Raw genomic sequence first — 13162 nt, 5'->3', positions numbered from 1 at the left:
GTTTTTTTATCTGCTGGATTCTATTTTTACTGCGTGCCATAAGCTGTAAAGGGCATTACTGCATGGCATAATGTGTAAAGGGCATTACTGCATGGCATAATGTGTAATGGCTGGGTATGACTGTGTGGCACAATATGTAAATGCTGGGCATTACTGCATGGTGTAATGTGTTAAGGCTGTTATTCACTATGGGTTTTGTGTACATACAAGTCATGTGTGTAGGATCATGGAGGCATTAAACATGCATTTAATGGGCATGTGGGGAGGTCTGATGGTGTTGGCGGCATCAGATGGGCATTCTAAGTGGATGTGTGGTGGCACGTGGGGAGGTCTGAGGGAGATATAAAATATAATGGGACCCAGAAATGGTCAGACAGGACCCCATTTTTTTCCTGGGACCCGCATATTTTGTCACTCAGCGCGATCACTGGTTTCAGAGAGCACTTGGTCACTCTTGTCATATCAGCTTTTATTTATATTTCTCCTCATGGTGGGGCAATTCAATTCTTTTGTGGGAATTTAGCTTCCGCGTCAAGTGCCTTGGAGCATTCAATTACTTCCCGTGATATTGCCCAGGATTGCCCACTTTAAGCTGCAGCTAAGTGCTGTGGCATGATGCAGCTTTCAGGTTGCGATAAGTCCCGAATCGCTAGTTAACGCAGATTTCTTGTTGCATCCCAGGAAAATGTGAGCAGAAATCTGAGATAAGTGCAATCTCGGGGCTGGGTATCAGAAACACACCTAAAGTAGGGCTTTTGGGCTGGGCACGAGTGCCGGGTGCTCCTTTATGGCAGCGCGCTATGCATGTAGCCCGGGAGAAGCCATTTTATGCAGCAAATTCCATGCATTTGGGCGCGAGAATGTGGCTGTCGTCACCAGCGCGAGGCTGGTCGTACAAACATTTGAATAGCTTCCATCACTTTAGAAGGGAGCTACGGGTGCCCAAAACAACTGAATCTCCCCTACGGAGTTTGAGTAATCTCTGAGATATACAGGCACTGTCAGAAAAAACAGTTAAAGACACGAGAACCTTAAAGCTGTACTACCTATTGTAAAAGTTTCTGTTGGTACAATAAGTTCTGTCCGCCACGTTAAAATGGATGTGGGAGGAAAGCTTTGCACAGGAACACCAAATACAAACCTTAATTCTGCGATTGGTCCTTCTGCACTGAGCCACCCCAGAATTCAACTAGAGCTGTGTGAAGACTGGAGGAGCAGTACATTGACATTTTCAGTAAGTGGATATGCACTAAGATTTTGACTACAAGTTTTTGATGGATTCTTAACAAAAAAACAATGGAAATGAGACCAATGTGCTTCTATAGTCTACTGTCAAAGGAGTTTCAGATTTTCTGGCTAGAGAATCACTATTTGAGCAATTGGAGGTATATTTTTTATTTTTGGACATCACTGCTGACAAGGAGGCTCATGGGGAGTAGGACCGAATTCCTACCAAAAAAAAGGCCCTTTTCACTTATCTAGAAGAGCTAAATAAGATGCAAGCGGCTACTTATCTTACACGTCTGCTTTACTGCAGCAGAGAACAGTAGTATATGCTTCTGCCTCACGTCAACAGTGGTGGTAATGAATGCTATGGTACGCAATTCATACATAATATACTGTAGTACAATGTCTGAACAGTGTTACTAATAAATGCAGATTTTTTTTAAAGTTATCATGGAAAAGTAAATTAGAACAAGACACAGAGACAAAATTATACAAATAAATTCGAATCGATACAAATCCTTCACTGTTCCATTTAAATGATCAAATGGAAAAATGCCTTATTGCTGTGAAATGAAAGCAAATACAGAGAGAATCCATCTTGCCTCAAATAGCCACGCAGCGTGACACGCCTGGCGTGAGTGAGCCGCCAGGACCAGTGCCACTCCGTTAGCGTCAGGCATCTTTTCTTGGTGAAAATGCATCCAAGTTTCACTGCGATGTGACTAGGACGCACCAGCAGACTGAGACAAGTCATGTGATATGTGACACTTGTATATCTGTGAGCACCTGAGTCTGTATATGAACCACAATGAAACTCGGAATGAATAAAGCTGCGGTCACTACACCGTAGCACTTTGTATACAGTTTGAGACTCTGCCGCACGCAGATATACAAGCGCCGCATATCAAATGAATCAGCACTGTCTGCTGGCGCGTCCTAGTCACATTGCATTGCGACTTACACGCATTTTTGGCAAAAAATGCCCGGCGCTAGTGGAGTCTCACACAACCTGGCAGCCTGAGAGGGGCTTTTTAATGTCTCAGCAAAGCTGTATAAGGACACATCTGTAGCAACGTAATTTCACAGCAACATTACAATACAATAAAAGTTGGAGGGATTCAGACACAATCACAGATTGCCGTTATAATCATCAGTTCACATTTTACACCGGGGGGTAGAACATCCTCCAGTGAACATGCGCATTGTCAAAGTCAAATAATTGGATATGATCGCTGTACAATTATTATCTGACGATATAGTCGTCTGTGGTCGGATGACGTGTTACGAGGATGCTACTTTGCGTCAGTGCAATCCAATGCGCACAAATGCGAATCCACAATACACATACACTGACATATACATCTCACAGGAACAGTGGTTCAGAAGTCTACAACTTCACGACGTGAGGGTCGTTATGTGAGGATACTTCAGGAATCATCCTAAAGAATTTGTGGACTATCATCCTTGAACTTCCTCTCTGAACATTGTTATTTGATTGGTACACTGAAGGCGCCTGTCTTCCACACACACACACACACGTTCGTATGTATATTGACATACATACACATAGACGCTCATATGCGTGTTCACATACATACAGACACATATTTGCTATTTCAATACACAGACGCACATATGCGAATGCATACATATAAAATGGTTCCCACACATTATAGTTAATAACCACAGTTATTAAAGGTATTGTTAGCTATTATAATGTAATATGTACTTAAGAGATCTAAGGTTCAGAATACAGTGGACATGTCATGGTCAGTATCATACTAAATCCCTGTTTATTTGCAGACATCCGTTTCTATCGGCAAAGAAATCGCATCATGCGTCCACTAGTTATGGATGATAGGGAGTTATTGAACAGAATGTTTTTACTTGTATTCAGTGTTGTAGCCAGTATTAACCAGTTCTTTGGCGGGAAGCTACACAATGTGACTGTTGGAAGATTGAGTCATACCCTTGATGACACCGTATGAACTGACCAATGACCAGAAGCAAGAACCAATGAGAACCTGTCAATTTGTCCCTTTGTTAACTAAGAAACCTGTAAAGTATATATAGTCAGGTGCATAAATATTGGGACATTGACAGAATTTTCATATTTTGGCCTCTATTCACCACCACTATGGCTTTGAAATGAAACAAACAAGATGTGCTTTAACTGCAGACTTTCAGATTTAATTTGAGGGTAATTACATCCAAATCAGGTGAACGGTGTAGGAATTACAACGGTTTCTATATGTGCCTCCCACTTTTTAATGGGCCAAAAGTAATGGGACAAACTAAACAATCCTAAATCTAACTTTCACTTTTTAATACTTTGTTGCAAATCCTTTGAAGGCAATTACAGCCTGAAGTCTGGAACGCATAGACATCACTAGACGCTGTGTTTCATCCCTGGTGATGCTCTGCCAGGCCACTACTGCAAATGTCTTCAGTTCCTGCTTGTTCTTGGGGCATTTTCCCTTCAGTTTTGTCTTCATCAAGTGAAATGCTTGCTCGATCGGATTCAGGTCAGGGGATTGACTTGGCCATTGCATAACATTCCACTTTTTAGCCTTAAAAAACTCTTTGGTTGCTTTTGCAGTATGGTTCGGGTCGTTGTCCATCTGCACTGTGAAGCGCCGTCCAATGAGTTCTGAAGCATTGGACTGAATATGAGCATATAATATTGCCCGAAACACTTCAGAATTCATTGGCTGTGTCCTGAGCTCACTGTTCACAAATCTTCTTGCGACCGCAGACTTCTGGATTGATGACTGTATACTGGGACCAGTGCGCACGCGTATGTATCGGGCTGTACTATTTTCAATGCTTTTTACTCTAATTGTTAAATCTTACATCGGGTTACCCCTTTTTACATAAATAACTTTTTGCGCTTTGGAACCACACGATTGGACTGGAAAGCAATTATTTCTTAAGCGACTTGTAGAGCTTAATAGCGACTTATAGGAATCAATAGTAATAGGTATTTTTTTAGGTCAGCATGGGACGCATTTTGAGCAACGCGTACACCCCCAATCCAAAATATGTTAGACTTCCTTTGCGTATTGGGGAGGTGTATCACCATATAAATGGATGTGAAAAATTGTTTAGTGTGCATGTGCTGTGGGTACTGTCAAAAAAAAAAAAAAAAACAACACGCAAACACTTTGAAATATGAAATATATGTATAGTCACACTTCCTTAAATAGTCCGAATGACTTCAAAGAGGTTAAGCACTTTTAAGTACCCCAATGAGGCCTGTGACATTTAATAAAATGGGCAGAAGCGCCTTGCATATACATGATATCACTTTGTTGTATGCTACTGCTGATACTGAACTATTTGCTTAATCTGCTCAAAGAAAGGAACAGCATAGTGTGATATTTCACGGTATATTGCAGCTGTCCAATAAATATACCATGTGCATAACGTGAGTAGTCAAAATTGCAGTAGTCCCAAAAACTGCACCAAGCACCGCTTTATAACAAAATACTTACTGGTTTAAGTTAACTTCAAAGCTAAAAAATGAAAAGAGTTTCCTTGTAATCAGCCCTTAGGGGCAAATAGGCTACACCTTTAAATAAGACATTTGTACCAGATGGGGAGTAATATAGAGCACTGTGGGGGAATGCAAATGTTTTCGCCGGTGGCTCTGCCTGATGGGCGCCCGACAGAGCAATTCAGCTCCGTTCAGCGCCAGCATTTCAGCTTGCACCTTCCCGAGGAGAAATGTACAAAAAGTCCATGGTTTGGGCACCTTAACCAAGACTTTCAACAGGTTTAGCGGCTAAACCCTGTCTATTTGGGCGCGAAATGCGCGATAAAGCATGGGCGCCCAAAAACAATTAACCATCGCCCCACCAACCTCTCATCACTTTAGACGGAAGATAGGGCATGATAAACCAATTGAACCATCGCCACTGATTTGGTCAGACATAGGGGGAGATTCAATTGTTTTAGCACTGCCTCGGCGGTGATGATGAAAGATGGCTGCACATACAGAGAGACAGGAGCGAGTAACTTTTCATAACCTTTTGTTAGCGAATCTACAGCTGCACATATGTAGTGCGATATGAGACTTGGGATCCGACGGCCGATATATCGGGCGATCCCCAGACACGGAACAATCGGGTGGCCGACCGCCCGATACGCCGGCACCCCCATCTGCATAGCGCAGCATGGGATCGCACATGGCATCCCCAGATCAAATGAACATGCAGTAAGATCTGGAGGTGCGATGTACGACCCCACAGAGCGCGCACTGGCCAATATCATGCCCACACAGTACGATATAGCAGCGATATTGTACCAATCCGGCGGATCGGCTGCTATATCGCACCATGTATGGGCACCTTTAGGTAATAATTCAATTCAAAGCGATGGATGCAATGTCAGAACAGCACATTGCAAGTCTCGCCTCACATCCCACAGAAGTGCACAGGAAACTTGCAATGTCGAAGGGTACAGTAACTGGCCGACGTGTGCAGACGAGCGCGGCACCTCAACAGTAATTCATTTCTCCCAAAAGAGTTGCTATATAAACAGGGATTTCACACGCCAAGGCCCAAATGTAATAAAGTTCGGTTTGCTGACCCTGCAGCGATTCCGACCAGATTGCCATTAGATTTAGAGTGCCACTTTAGTGCCGTATTCAATTAGACGTGAAAAGCCGTTTTCCGCGAATAAGAATCGTGGATGACGTCATTTCGCCAGGCGGAAACTTTTCGCCGTATTCAATTCCAAATATTTTTCACATACGCGAATACGCAATGTAATAGGCAAAAAAGATTCACCTATGAATAGGTGGTGAACAAAAGTGCAGAATTGCGGTTTTGGGGTGCAAATGTCGGGAAACCACTCAACACCCTTGGGACAGGCCCCCTAAGCATAGCTGCATCAAAAAAAATCCTAAAAAAAAAAAAAAAATGAACACCCCAAAAAAATGCCTTTGAAAAAGGGGGCGAAAAAGTACAAAGTTGGGGTACAAACTTAAAAACTAGCGAAATAAGCTTTTGGGGGTCTACAAGTATGGGGGAGGTGTTCTTTTGATTGCAGGTTCTTACTGAAGGTGCTTTTTTTAAAAAAAAACTTCACTTTTGCGATTTTTACCCATACTTGCACCCAGTTTCATGTACCACAAATTTGCTGTGACTTGATATTTTCTGGAAAAAAAAAAAAAAAAAAAAACCACACGACTAAATGCTATTCTTCACCACTTGTGCAAAGACGCTAATTAGCAGCTATTGAGAGCATTTAACTACCCCAAATAGCTTCAGCAGGGTTATTCGGGGGAATCTACATTGATTCCCAATGTTAGCTCATCTTTTGGGGGTGAGCCAGGCTGGTTTCTCCAAATCTGACAGCACTTTACCTGTTTACATTTCGTCGGGTCCCATTTTCGCGCCCTTTGAAATGGAATAGGGCGAAAAGCAGGACCGCACACAAAAAGTTTTCGCTTCCAAAACACGCGAAGTTGGCGAAAACTACGGCAGGCGAAACCATTCTGACTCTTCGCGTCTAATTGAATATGCCCCTTCGTTTTAAAGGCAAAACCTGGTTGTTTTTGCCTTAAAACTAATGGCCGCTTCAAGTCTAGCTGATTCGCACTGGGATCAGCAAAGAGGAACCTATTACATTTGAGCCTAAAGTTTTTTCATAGACTAACAGCAACAAACACATGCAGGGTAGAATAGTGGTTCATTCCATGAATTAAATACCTCAAAGATTTATGCATCTCCCAATCTAGTGCCAAGAATGAGAACTTTTCAAACCCTAATTGAGAAAAGGATAAAGAGTATTTATAACCAAACCTCCCAACATTTAGACACGCAGACACTTTCCAGACTCTGTAAAAATTCTAATAAAGATTATCTTTAAAAAAAAAAAAAAGTTTATACAAAATGTCCAGCAAGCGTTTTTTCATAATAGGACAAGCAGGGCCTATGCCATTGAAGCCTACACACAGAGTAGGCAGTCATTTTGAGGGATGAACCAATATATTCATCAGAGAGCAAACCCATCAATTCACCAGAACATGGGATATCACACTGAAGTGTCAGGCTCACAATTGGAGATATCGGCATAATAACTGGTATACTGTAGCAGCTCTTATAGTAATAATTGCATACCTGCCGAGATAAAAGCGTTTCCTTTCCAGCTTATTCAGTGAATTATACAATAAAGTGAAAGTAAAACCTAGTTACAGAACGGGCATCTTTTCCTTTTTTACACTACAGTACTTGAAAGAAAAGAACACAGTAGGTATATAAACCAAAATAAATTGCAAGCAGCAATGGCAACAGAGAACACAGTACACATGAAAAGCCTGCCAAGACATAACTTAGAGAACATAAGCAAACTTACTAATAAAGCTACACCTACAACATCAATACAAAATCAACATTCAACTAATTCCATATACATAAAACACAGAACCAGGATTTAGGCTATTTCTTCATATTAGTGTTATCTAAACGAATATGTCCTCAAGCCTAGAAACTTCTTGGAGACCAGAAGCAATTTCAAATGTTTAGAAAAATGTCATGTACACACTGGATTAGTGGTTTCAAAAAGTGTCATTGCTGGTTTTACATTGTTTTTAGCCTGTCAACATTAACTTTTAGTTTACAAAGGAAGAATAAGGGATGAAGAAAGAAGACAATATGACAATTTACTTAAAAGCTACACAGTGATTCATGACTTGGAACAAGTGTGAGATTATTTGATAATAACACTGTTTTTGTATGTAAATAAAGCTTTTACAGAATCCTGTTAGGGGGTGATACACAGTGAAACGACTCATTATTTTGCCCATCTGTGTGAGTGTAACCGATGCACCATTGGCTGAACCAGTTTCCATCCCTGTTGCTCATTTTAGAATAATTTTGTAACAAAACCTCCTGCAGGTCAGTAATCAGTGTTAAGGTGCGGTGTGGACACACTCGGCGATGTGCTATATCGTCAGCTACTTCCTATGAACTCTCCCTGGCACTCCAGGACATGATATGGTGCTTAAGTGTCCAATCTGACCAACTATCTATCGTGCGCTCTTAACGATTTCCAGTGACACATGTAAGAGATTGGTAGACCTTGCCTGCTGTAGGCAAGATCTGAAGATGCGATGTATGACCCGTGAGGACGTGCATCGGCATCGTGAGTGGACACTCACGATTTGGACATATTTTACATGATTTGTCGTTCCGATGCATCAACATCGGGTGAATTGTGCAAAATATCGTCTAGTGTGTACGCACCTTTACTTTCACGAAACTAAAACACTGCTTCCATCCCAAGAGCTTCTTTTAATTCTATAAAACTTCGTCATGCAATCAAGTCTCTAATGGGGCTCAAACCTCAACCAACATGACCAACTCATGGCCTCCTGGTGACCCTGAGCCAGCGCTGAGAAAATTAATTTCAGTCAAAAAGCTGAAAGCTCGTCCAGAAGCAGCTCCCACCTCCTTTCTCCCACTAATTCTTGGCTCACATTCAGGAAGCAAAATTGTACTTTGTAATCGCTGCTTAGAACAGCTTGATCGGATATGTAGCTATTGATTGCAGCCCATTTTTATGAACTCTATCCTTTCCAAAGAACTGCATTCATCTGAAATGCAACTGCAAGAGATTCTGATTTGTGGTGGCGATTGGTCATGGAGAAAAAAAAAAAAAAAAAACACACCTCTTCTGGTATTAATACACTTGTCTAGTCCAGACTGCAAATTGCAGCCATATACTGGAATCTATAAACTTTTTTTCACAAAAAAAAAATTTAAAAAAATTTATATTATATATATATATATATGATTTTTTTCTATTTTTTTTCTTGCCTCAGCCACCTCCCCCAGTCAGTATTCAAACAACTGAGGAAATATTGCTGCATCTTTTTGTTTGTAAGCAAAAATGTTAAAAAAAAAAAATAGCACTTCCCGTATTTAAAATCACCATGATCCTAATAAGCAGCCGCCATGTAACCCCCCCCCCCCCCCCCTCCCCCCAAACACCATGGGGGGATAATGGTTCATCAAAATCTCACATAATTTGCAACAACCACAGATTTCCAAGGACGGTGGGTTATACTAATATATGAAAAATAAACCTTTACGGTACATAATATAACAGCAAAGAAACTGTACAATGAATACATTCTACAGTTTAACCCCCCAATACTCCAACCTGTAGAAGAAGCAGCAGCAGGACCATGATCTAATGATGATTATGATGATGATGATGATGCGGGAGGCTCAGACTGTGAATTCCAGCACATGAAATGCAGCAACAGCTTCTGCTACAGAGACTATTGCTGGGCACAGATACACACAACTTCCTCCACATTCACAGCCAGCGTCCTGGTATAAACTTTCTGCCTGTGAAGGGGCACGCACTGCCCTGACACCAGAGAGCAATAGCCGCGCTGGGATGCGGCACAGGCACACACGATTGGCACCAAAACTGGGTGTCATCCATTGTACACCGGGAGAGCAGGGACACGGCAGCAGGAACAAAGCAATGCCATTACACACAGAGAATGACTGTACTCACACGGGGAGGACGAGTTGCAGGTGTTGCCTAACTGGACGGGCCGGTCCGGATCGCTGCACAAGAAACTTTGCAGCATCTGCGGGGAAGCGATCCCTCCCTGCCCGGGGCTCTGGCCAAAAAGAATGACAAAAAATCCAAAAAAAAAAAGTCCCAGGAGGGGGAAACCAATGACAAGAGCCCGGAGGAGGAGCCCAGGACTGTCAGCCAGGGATGCAGCAGAAGGAGCAGCGTAGCATTGCTGCTGGCAGAGCACCAGCCTCCGCTCCCGAGTCCCGCACCCTCCTCACTCACTCACGCTTCTATCTCCGACTCCTACTACGGTAGCTATTATCCGGGCAGCTGTCACTCAGCCGGCGGTGTCACGTGACCGCAAGGGCGGCCCCGCCCACACCACGTGCTCCGAGGGTGAGCGCGCTGAGTCCTGCGGTGACGTCACGTGGCCACGCCCCGAGCCCTGTTGCGCTATGCATGCACTGGCTGTGACTGGTGTTCTCTCTGACTGACAGTCAGTTACTCTCTGTGCGTGACCGCTGGATGCGAGTCTCTCACTCGAACTCTCCCAGTTGTCAACAAGGCTGCGCACTGGTGCGCTACCTGACTGACCACTGGTGGTGCCTCTGATGGTCAGTCACTCACTGTCTGCACTGTACATAACTGTCAGTGCTTGGAGGCGTTTCCCACTCCCAGTTGTCAACAAGGCTGCGCACTGGCGCTACCCCCCTGCCATAGAGAGGACTTTCTCACACAAGCTATAAATCAGTCTCTAGGCATGGGCTGGGGGAAGCACAGTTGTCTGGAACCTTCCCTCAGCATCAGGGGCACCGATGGGCTGTTATCTTCCATATGACACTATTGTGTGGGGTTATAAATAGAATACACTGACTCGTATGTCTAGCACTGGTAGCTCTTATTGGGGCATATGGATCAAAGCTGTGACAGATAAATTGTGAGAGATAAAGTACTAACCAATTAGCTTCCAATTTACATTTCGCAGACTGTTTAAAAAAAATGATAGATAGGAGCTGATTGGTTAGCACTTTATCTCTCACAATTTCATCACTCTCACAGCTTTGATACATAGGCCCCTTTGTATTCATTTAGATCTGCCTAGGGCAGCAGCTGCTCTGTACTGTGCAATATAAAATGCAATGTGACTGAGTATAATATATGTACATTTCCTCTGGAATAATCACATCTGTGGACTGGGGTGAGGATTTCCTGTGTGGATATCCTGCATTTGCTTCTGAAATGGCGTCAAATTAAAAAATGGCAAGTCAGGAGCTGTTACGGGGCGCTATGTATAAAACGGGTATATGTTAACTTTAAGAAGATTTAACTATGACAAACAAATCCAACATTTATAAGTGGACGGATAAATATATACCTTCCAAGTGTGACATGTTTAACATGATTAATCTGCCCCCAATTTCCCTGTTTACTGTACTTTCCTATTGTAGGCTGTTTTGGATACGTTGTTTTTTCTGCTTACGTAACTTAGTTTAGCTCAGGCTAGGAATATACATTGGAAACGACTGGAGTACTATATACCAGGTGATACCTCAGGAATAAGTGTTAAGTCTGCGCAAGCTAAAATATCTTATTTTAATTAGGGATGTGCGCCGGACCATTTTTGCCGGATTTGGATTTGGTTCTAATTCGTCGTTTGGATTTGCCAAACTGCGGTGACTGGCTTTGGATTTGGATTTGGATTTTTTTACAAAAATTGACAAAAAAAGCTAAAATCACATAAATTGGTCTTTTTTTTCTTCCTAGAGTATTATTAACCTCAATAACATAAATTTCCAGTCAATTTAGACCATATCACAGCTTATAATATTGTTTTCAATATTATTGGCCAAAGGTTGCAGTGAGCTGACTGGTTACTAAGCGACAAAGCAGCGGCACAACGACACAGACACCACAGTATAAAGCACATCTATGACACATTGCCACACAGCAGTGGCAGAAATGAAAAGTAGTGCACCCACCCAGTGGGGTACGGCCAGCAGAATCACAGTACTTGTTTACATACGGCCCAAGGAGTTACAGTGCACAATCTTATTCACATTACACCGCACATAGGGCCTGATTCACATTACACCATAAAGTAGTGTCTCTTATTTATGTTATGACACACAGTAGTGCCCCTTTTACACAATGCCCACAGTAGTGACCCTTTTACACAATGCCCACAGTAGTGCCCCTTTTACACAATGCCCACAGTAGCGGTGTCCCTTACACAATACCCCCAGCAGTGGTGCCCCCTATGCAGTCCCCTTAGTAGTAGGGTCCCCTATGCAGTGCCCCCAGTAGAATGCCCCCCCAGTAGTATGCCCCCCATTAGCATGCCACCCAGTAGTATGCCCCCCATTAGCAGCCCCCCCAGTAGTATGGCCCCCCCAGTAGTAGGCTGCCCCAGTAGCAGCCCCCCCAGTAGTAGGCTGCCCCAGTAGTAGCCCCCTGTAGTATGGCCCCCCCTGTAGTATGGCCCCCCAGTAGTAGTAAGCCCCCCCAGTAGTATGCCCCCCCAGTAGTAGTAAGCCCCCCCAGTAGTATGCCCCCCCAGTAGTATGGCCCCTCAGTAGTATGGCCCCCCCAGTAGCAGTCCCCCCCAGTAGCAGACCCACCCAGTAGTATAGCCCCCCCCAGTAGCAGACCCCTCAGTAGTATGGACCCCCAGTAGCAGACGCCCCCCCAGTAGTATAGCCCCCCCAGTAGCAGACCCCCCCAGTAGTATAGCCCCCCCGCACCCCCAGTAGCAGACCCCCCCCAGTAACGCCCCTGGCCCTTGCACAAGTAAAAAAAATAAAATAAAAACTTACCTGTATCCCCGCTCCCGCGCCGTCCGCTCTGCTGTCACACGCTGAGGAGGGAGCCGGAAGACGGAGCTCATGTGTGAATAAAATACAATCTAAAAATGACATTAGGACATGGAAGTGGAAAAAAATTCCTCACTGACTCAAATAATGTACTGAATTGGCACAAATCTTATGTAATAAGACACTAATGTGTCCACATTCTAATAAATGTGTACAAGAAAATAAAACAACAATGTGTCACATAAAAAGCTACAATACAATGTTGCAGTAGTGCTAGTGCACAGATGTTTTAAAGTTCCAATAAAGTGGATTTAGAAATGCATTGTGCATATATTCAGTGTATCAATAGAATTCCATATACTCACAGTCCTGGGAAAAAGAGAAAAAAATCTATATTATAAGAGGCACTTCTTTATGGCTGATGTTAAAGAAGTAGGCGTGCTACTCTATGTCAGGGGCGGATTGGCAGTTACTTTCTGCGGGGAAAATCCTGGTGGGCCGATTGGTTGTGGGACAGCTTTTCCATTGAGGCCCCGCACCCTTATCCCCGCCATCTGTGGCCGTTGGGTTCTGACACAGAC

The 13162-nt window shown here is 43.3% G+C and overlaps 1 protein-coding gene across 2 annotated transcripts in view; it reads right to left on the bottom strand.

The window, feature by feature from the left end:
- HYCC1 (hyccin PI4KA lipid kinase complex subunit 1) overlaps positions 1 to 10209 on the bottom strand; it is a 123476-nt gene extending 113267 nt beyond the window's left edge. The window contains exon 1 of one of the 2 annotated variants that reach the window (XM_088457851.1): positions 9763 to 10209. The gene's annotated coding sequence lies outside the window, so the exon portion shown is untranslated. Of the gene's footprint in view, positions 1 to 9396; positions 9492 to 9762 lie in introns of those variants that run through there. The other variant, XM_088457852.1, reaches the window with a different exon arrangement.
- Between the last annotated feature and the right edge of the window lie 2953 nt (positions 10210 to 13162).

The sequence above is a fragment of the Taudactylus pleione genome, unplaced genomic scaffold (genome assembly GCF_031769625.1).
Source record: "Taudactylus pleione unplaced genomic scaffold, aTauple2 ptg000788l, whole genome shotgun sequence".
NCBI classification, from domain to species: domain Eukaryota; kingdom Metazoa; phylum Chordata; class Amphibia; order Anura; family Myobatrachidae; genus Taudactylus; species Taudactylus pleione.
The sequence above is the reverse complement of the archived record's forward strand: the minus strand, read 5'-3'. Positions and strand labels throughout refer to the sequence as shown.